Source organism: Saccopteryx leptura, chromosome 1, assembly GCF_036850995.1.
Source record: "Saccopteryx leptura isolate mSacLep1 chromosome 1, mSacLep1_pri_phased_curated, whole genome shotgun sequence".
In the NCBI taxonomy this organism is placed as follows: domain Eukaryota; kingdom Metazoa; phylum Chordata; class Mammalia; order Chiroptera; family Emballonuridae; genus Saccopteryx; species Saccopteryx leptura.
In genome coordinates this window covers 46,750,571-46,758,162 of record NC_089503.1, presented here as the reverse complement: position 1 = coordinate 46,758,162, position 7,592 = coordinate 46,750,571, and positions in this window count along the sequence as shown.

The following is a 7,592-nucleotide window of genomic DNA, read 5'->3' as shown; positions in this document are numbered from 1 at the left end:
GAAAATTTTTCAGCAATATGAAGTATTCCAGCATTAGTGTGGGCAAAGCCATAGTGAGGGTCCAAAAGCACATTTTTGAGCCAGTATTATGGGGAGCTCTAACTTTCTACTTTGTGTCATTTTGTACAGTTTGAATTTTCCATGAATATGGAAAACATAGAGGAGAAAAAACAATTAATGCCTAACCATGTTTATTTGGAAATGTTCTCTATTCTTTTTGTCTTAGCAGCTGTGTGACTGTGAGCAACCTAATCAACCTCTCTGTTCTTGCCTGTGAAATTAAGATAATCATACACCCCTTATTTAGCATTAAAACATATATCTGTCCCAGGTTCAATTTCCGCTCAGGACACACAGGAGAGGCGACCATCTGTTTCTCCTCCCCCCTCTCTTTCCCCTCAAAGCCAGTGGCTCGATTGGTTTGAGCGTGGCCCTAGATGCTGAGGATAGCTTGGTTGGTCCAAGTATGGCAGTCTCAGGTGCTAAAAATAGCTTGGTACTCGAACATCGGCCCCAGAGAGGGGTTGTTGGGTGTATCCCAGTTGGGGTGCATGGGGTGCATGTGAGAGTCTACCTCACTGTCTCCCTTCCTCTCACCTAAAAAAAAAACTCTCTATATATAGATATATAGATATATAGATATAGATATAGATAGATATGTAAGTGTTCAGATTAGGCCCCTCCTCACATGAATCTCTTCAAAGGCTTCCATAGCACCTTGTATAAAGTCAGGCTCCCTACTTGTCCTCCTAGTCCCACATGATCTGCCCCTGCCCACTTCTGTCCTGGCCTCTTCACTCTCCCACCAGTTTATTAGGCACCCAGAGGGCCTCACCCCCACCCTCCCATGTTCCCTGATCCATACACATCTCAGCTTAAATGTCACCTCCTCAGAGGTCTTTCCTTGTCTTTCCATTCATTACTCTCTATATAGGTCCCTGTTTATTTCTTTCACTGTACTTGTCACAAGCTTATTCATTAGTTTATTTGCTGGCTCATTGGCTTTCTCTCTCCTAGAACATAGGTCCCAGGAAGGCAAAGATAATGTCTGGGATATCACATAGTAAATGTTCAATGAATTCTTGTGGAAACAGGAAGAGGAGAGAAAGGGAAGAAGGAAGGAAAGAGAAAGGAAGAATAAAAGGGAGGAAGGGAGAAAGGGAGGGAGGGAGGGAGGGAGGGAGGGAGGGAGGGAGGGAGGGAGGGAGGGAGGGAGGGAGGGAGGGAGGGAGGAAAGAAGAGAAACTACAAAGGAAGAATGAGATTAAGTATTCAAGTGGGTAGGTTTAAAAACCTGATGAAAAAAAGAATATGATGACAGTGACAGAAACAGTAACAGTTTGAGAGGGAGAATAAAGTTAGAGAATAAATTGATGAGCTCAGTTTAAATATGTTGCAGTTAAAGTGAAGGCAGGATACCCAAGTGAAACATCCAGTAGGTAGGTAGATGCAGAAGTGAAACCCAAGGCCAGACCAGGGCTGGAGCTGCCAGTGGGAAAATCATAAAAATGTTAGTGAAGCTTTCTGAATGGAAGGTATTTTTCAAGGGTAGGAAAGGAAGGAAAAAGGAAGCCATTTCTGGGAACCAAAGTCTTTGGGTTCTGGTGGGGAGGGATATAATTGCAAACTGAAACTTAAAGGAATTCATGAAGGACAACATCAGCAGTGGAGCCAGCAGCTTAATTTGACCCAGCATGGAGAACCTCACCTAGCCCAGACCTGGACAGGATGGGCAGAGCGATTCAGGGTCAGTGAAGCTAGCTGAGAAGGATTTGACCCAGCAGGGAGAACCTCACCTAGCCCAGACCTGGACAGGATGGGCAGAGTGATTCAGGGTCAGTGAAGCTAGCTGAGAAGGCACATTCAGACAGGAGAAGATGGGCAACGGTGTGATGTCAGGGCCTTTGAAGAGGAGGAGGGTTCTGAAGAAGAGACCAACAATGGTACATGTTGGGAAAACAGCTGTGTTAGGTTTGCTCACTTGCATTTTGCTTGATTAGTGCATGAGCACGTGGCACAGTCATGTGTGTATAGCCTATGTAAGGTTGCAGGTGCTTGCCTGAAGGGCAGAAGATTGCGGATTACAGTTTGCCTGCCCACCACTGTGAGGGGCCGTTTTGCTCTTCATTTGCCTGGGAAGCGGTTTCCTTCTGCTTGTTTGCTCCTCTGCCCTTGCGAGACTGTATTAAACGGGAATGGCCCAGCGCTTTCTGGCTCCGCAGTTTCTGTACTGTCTGCCCAAATCCAGTATGGACCTGCCTGGCTTTGGCCACTGGCATTACAGTATAAAATGCCTAAGAACCCATGGCTAATAGGTTAAAGACTCTGCTTAGCTCAATGTCCTGAACAAAAGTTTAGAGGTGATGGTGATAATCAGGGGTAGTCAACCTTTTTATACCTACCGCCCACTTTTGTATCCCTGTTAGTAGTAAAATTTTCTAACCGCCCACCAGTTCCACAGTAAGGTGATTTATAAAGTAGGGAAGTAACTTTACTTTATAAAATTTATAAAGCAGAGTTACAGCAAGTTAAAGCATATAATAATAATTACTTACCAAGTACTTTATGTCGGATTTTCGCTAAGTTTGGCAGAATAAATCTTTATAAAACAACTTACTATAGTTAAATCTATCTTTTCATTTATACTTTGGTTGCTCCGCTACCACCCACCATGAAAGCTGGAACGACCACTAGTGGGCGGTAGGGACCAGGTTGACTACCACTGGTAATGAAGGGCAAAGTTGTGGTTAGAGGTTGTCTTTCCCACAGGGCTTTCTGCTTCCTTTTGTCTCCTCCCTGGTTGCTAGTGTCATTCTTTAGGAAAAAGGTTGAGGACCCTAAAGCCAGAGGGCCCCCACCCACCACAAGCTGTGTGACTCTGGGAACACTTCCTCTCTGAGCCTCAGTTTTTTAATCTTTCATGAGAAGATAATAATAGCTACCTCCTGGGGTTGTTGTGAAGATATGAGAGACTCTAAAAAAGCACCTTGCACATAGTTAATGCTTAACAATTGTTCATTCTCTTTCCCTCCCAAGACCTCTCATATTCTGCCCCCGCCCATTCTTATCAGACATTCAAATTTTTATGGAATTACATCAGTTCTCCTAGAAATATTGGCACTTGAATTAATTTTTTAATTACCCATTCATTCCTTCCACAAACATTTATTGAACATCAACTATGTGTTCAATGCTGGCTTAAGTACTGGGCATGCAAGGGTGAACAAACCAGATGCACTCCACCTCAAAGCTTGTATGGGAATTAGCTTTACTCTTCTAAAGTATGTAGAGGAGTAGAAGTGTATAGCAGTAGCTATTAAACTCGGATGTGTATCAGAACCACCTGGAGGGCTTATAAAAAGAGATCGTTGGGCCCCACTCACAGAGTTTTTAATTCAGTAAATCTGGAGTAGGGTCTAAAATTTTGCATCGCTAACAAGTTCCCAGTGGCTGCTGCGGCTGGCCCAGGAACCACACTTCAGAATCACTGGAAAAGAGTATTAGGGAAGAAGAGAAATAGAGCATTGATAGAGTGTTAAGTCAGAAGAATCTGAGACCTCTTATCTCTCAGATATGTTTTTCTTGATGCGGATAAGCCAGTGGGTATTCCAGGTAAGCACACAACCTCCAGAGTTTGGGGAGGGACAGAGGAATCTGAAAGCACAGTAACATCTGCTTTGAGATGCTAGAGCCCAGCTGCCTTTGATCCCAGTCCATTGCTTCTCTGCCTGCAAACTTCTCCGTGTCCTTCAAGGCTGTATGTAAATCAAAACCACTTGGCCGTTCTCTGCTCTCATAGCACTTAATACATCTCTCTATTATGCAAGCTATTTTATTGGTCTATGAATTTGTTTATTGACCTATATTTTCCTACTAGACCATGAATGCATTGAGAGGTGGGACTCTGTCTTATTGATCTTGGAATCTCATATGACTCTTAAGTGTTTATTGACTGCCAGACCAACTAATTGGCTACATGAATATGTTTAATGAGTATGAAAATGTATGTGATGCCAGAAAAAACGACCACAATTGATAGTGTGTGTAGGAGTTGGGATCAAGCATGTTCTTGTCTGACAAAGATGGTTTCAAATCTTTACTCCACCATTAGCCATGCAATCTTGTATAAATTAATTGTAAAAATTAATCGTATAAATTAATCATTCTGAGCCTCTGTTTCATCATTGATAAAATAAGAACAATAATTTTAGCACATGTGTAAGGACTATATAAAATAATATATAGAAAATGCTTAGCGTGGTGATTGGCACATAGACAACATTAAATAAAATAAAATTCAATATTTGATCAAATAAAGCAGAAAGAACAATCAGAAAATGAAAATTGATTGGGCTGGGTAAAAAGGTAACACTGTCTATGAAAGCTTTTTACAATATTTGTTTAATATTTATGTCCAATGACTGCGCTGCAAAAAATTATTTTGATGGGCCCTGGCCGGTTGGCTCAGCGGTAGAGCGTCGGCCTGGCGTGCGGGGGACCCGGGTTCGATTCCCGGCCAGGGCACATAGGAGAAGCACCCATTTGCTTCTCCACCCCCTCCCCTCCTTCCTTTCTGTCTCTCTCTTCCCCTCCCGCAGCCGAGGCTCCATTGGAGCAAAGATGGCCCGGGCACTGGGGATGGCTCCTTGGCCTCTGCCCCAGGCGCTAGAGTGGCTCTGGTCTCGGCAGAGCGACGCCCCGGAGGGGCAGAGCATCGCCCCCTGGTGGGCGTGCCGGGTGGATCCTGGTCGGGCGCATGTGGGAGTCTGACTGTCTCTCCCCGTTTCCAGCTTCAGAAAAATACACACACACACACAAAAAAATTATTTTGCTTATCATTTAATCTATGTCAAATTAACTTTGACAATTATTTTTCCAACATTAAACTTTCTTAATTTTTGTTGTTAAGTCAAGGAGAGTGAAGGCTAAGGAAAAGCCATTTGACTTTAGGATATCATTCAGAAAAATGGCTCTATCGGAGGAGGATAAGGAAGGATTTTGAAGTAAGTAACAAGAGGCCAAAAATATAGACAACTTTTTTTGAGAAGTGTGCCTACAAATAGAGAGAGAGAGAATAGCAATTTTTTGTTGAAAAATATATCTATAGAAAATAAATATTTCCATTAACATTAGTACTATATATAATTTTATATATATATATATCAGATTTGAAATGTGTGTGTGTGTGTGTGTGTGTGTGTGTGTGTATTTTTCTGAAGCGAGAAGCTGGGAGGCAGAGAGACAGACTCCCTTATGCGCCCGACTGAGGTTCAACTGGCATGCCCACTAGGGGGCGATGGCCTGCCCATCTGGGTCGCTCCTCTGTTGCAACCAGAGCCATTCTAGCTCCTGAGGCGAGGGCCATGGAGCCATCCTCAGCACCCGGGCCATCTTTGCTCCAATGGAGCCTTGGCTGCGGAAGGGGAAGAGATAGAGAGGAAGGAGAGGGGGAAGGGTGGAGAAGAAGTAGGGTGCTTCTCCTGTGTGCCCTGGCCGGGAATCAAACCCAGGACTTCTACATACCTGGTCGATGCCACTGACCCAACCGGCCAGGGCTGAAATGGTTTTAACACGAAGTACCAGGCATTCTTAAATGTGAGTCTTACAATTTTTTTGTCTACATTCTCTGAAGTAAATGACAAATTCATATGTAGCTCATTGTAATGTCTCATTGCAAGTCTGGTTCCTTTATTAATGGATTCCTAAATATATTATTGTCACCAACACTTAAAATATTTTAATTTTAAGGTTTGTAGCACTTTTAAAGGATAGATATTTTTAAATGGACAGCAGCTTATGAGAGGAAGAACGCTGTTCAATAAATCAGGTTTAATGATCCAGGCAGGATAGAACAAGCAGGACCTTTTCATTGACTGAACCGGTCTTAAAAACAGTAATACACAGGAAACAGATGACAGCAAATTTCAAAGCACAGCAAAAGCCTCTTTAATGCTGAACACGAAAGTCAAAAGTCACACTTCAGCTTAAATTTTGCTGAAACAAAAATAAAAACATACACAAGGCCCTTTGGGTCTTCGTGTGTACAAAAAAATAAATATGAGTGATGTGTTATTCTGCAGGGTTTAATGATAATCAGCTTTGACTGCTTGTTTTTCAAGGAGCTTTTGTCTTTAGATTCATTCTCAAGGCAAGCTGGTGTAGTGCATTCTCCCCAGTGTGTTCAAGTGTGCCACAAGGACTTTCCTGCAAACAGAAACTTGGAGAGGGAAGCTTAAAAGAAAGGAAAAAAAAAAAAGCTTTCTGCATTGCAGTTAATGGCCTCTAACGGCTTGCTCTGCAGTGGATAAGCACAGTTTAGAAGCACGGTTAGTAATGAATCAAGAAAAATATTAAGGCTTTATTTTTTTTTCTTTGTTTTGCTTTGTTTTAAAGCAAATGTATTTTTCTAGTTCAACCAACCTGATAGACCCTTTGCAGAATAAGAAACAAAAATGAGATGTTTGCCTTTCAAAAGACTGCAGTACCTACCATTTCAGAATAGAACCCTGTTCTTTCTTTCTCTCTCTCCCTCTCTCTTTAAGGATTTTATTTATTGATTTTGGAGAGAGGAGAGAGAGAGAGAGAAAGGCGGGGAGGTGAAGAGTGGGAAGCATCAATTTGTAGGTGCTTCTCATATGTGCCTTGACCAGGCAAGCCCAGGGTTTTGAACCTGGGACCTCAGCGTTCCATGTTGACGCCTTATTCACTGTGCCACCACATGCCAGGCAGGATCCTATGTTTTAGTCTTGATTAATCAATAACTTCCAAATTCAGTAAATTTATAAGGTGACTCTTTGGAAATTTGAAAACATTTTCTAATGGGAAAAAAAGAGTTCTTTGTGGTGACTGAATTGTTACACTAGCCCACACAAGTCTAGCTGAGCCATGATACACTTAAAAGGAGATACACTTAAAAGTCTAGTTGAGCCATGATACACTTTAAAAAGAGTTGGAATAAAAAATGCTGTGGTGGCTTTATTTCAGGAATGGAAAGAACACAGATATTAAAGCCAAAGAGACCTGAAGCCTGGATTGAAATCTAGGTTAGCTCACCAGTTTTACAAGGTTGGACAAGTAACTTTGCCTATCCAAGCCTCAGTGGCCTCACCCATAAATTGTGGGTGATGCTGAAATCCCAAGATTGCTTCTACAAGGACAGAACGTGGATTAAGAACAGAAACTCTGAGGCCAGATACCTGGTTTTAATTTCAGGCCCTGCCATTTACTTACTAGAAACCTTGGGCAAGTTATTTAACTTCTGTATGCACCAATTTCCTCATCTATAAAATGAGGATAAAATAGAGACTTACCTCCAGAGTTGTTGTGTCAATTGTGTGGAGTCTACAGAGAGAGAGTGTTTAGAATAATACTTAGCAATTAAAATTAACTATAAAATTGCTAGTCTATTATTATTAGCTATGCTTCCTGTCTCTTCTTAAACAATAACATACTATCCTAAACTAAAAAGAAATGTACAGCTAGATAATAGGATTATTATTAAGTCAAGGAGATGGAGGACTAAGGAAAAGCCATTTGATGTTAGGATGTCATTCAGAGAAATGAATATATAGGAGGGTAAGGAAGTATCAAGA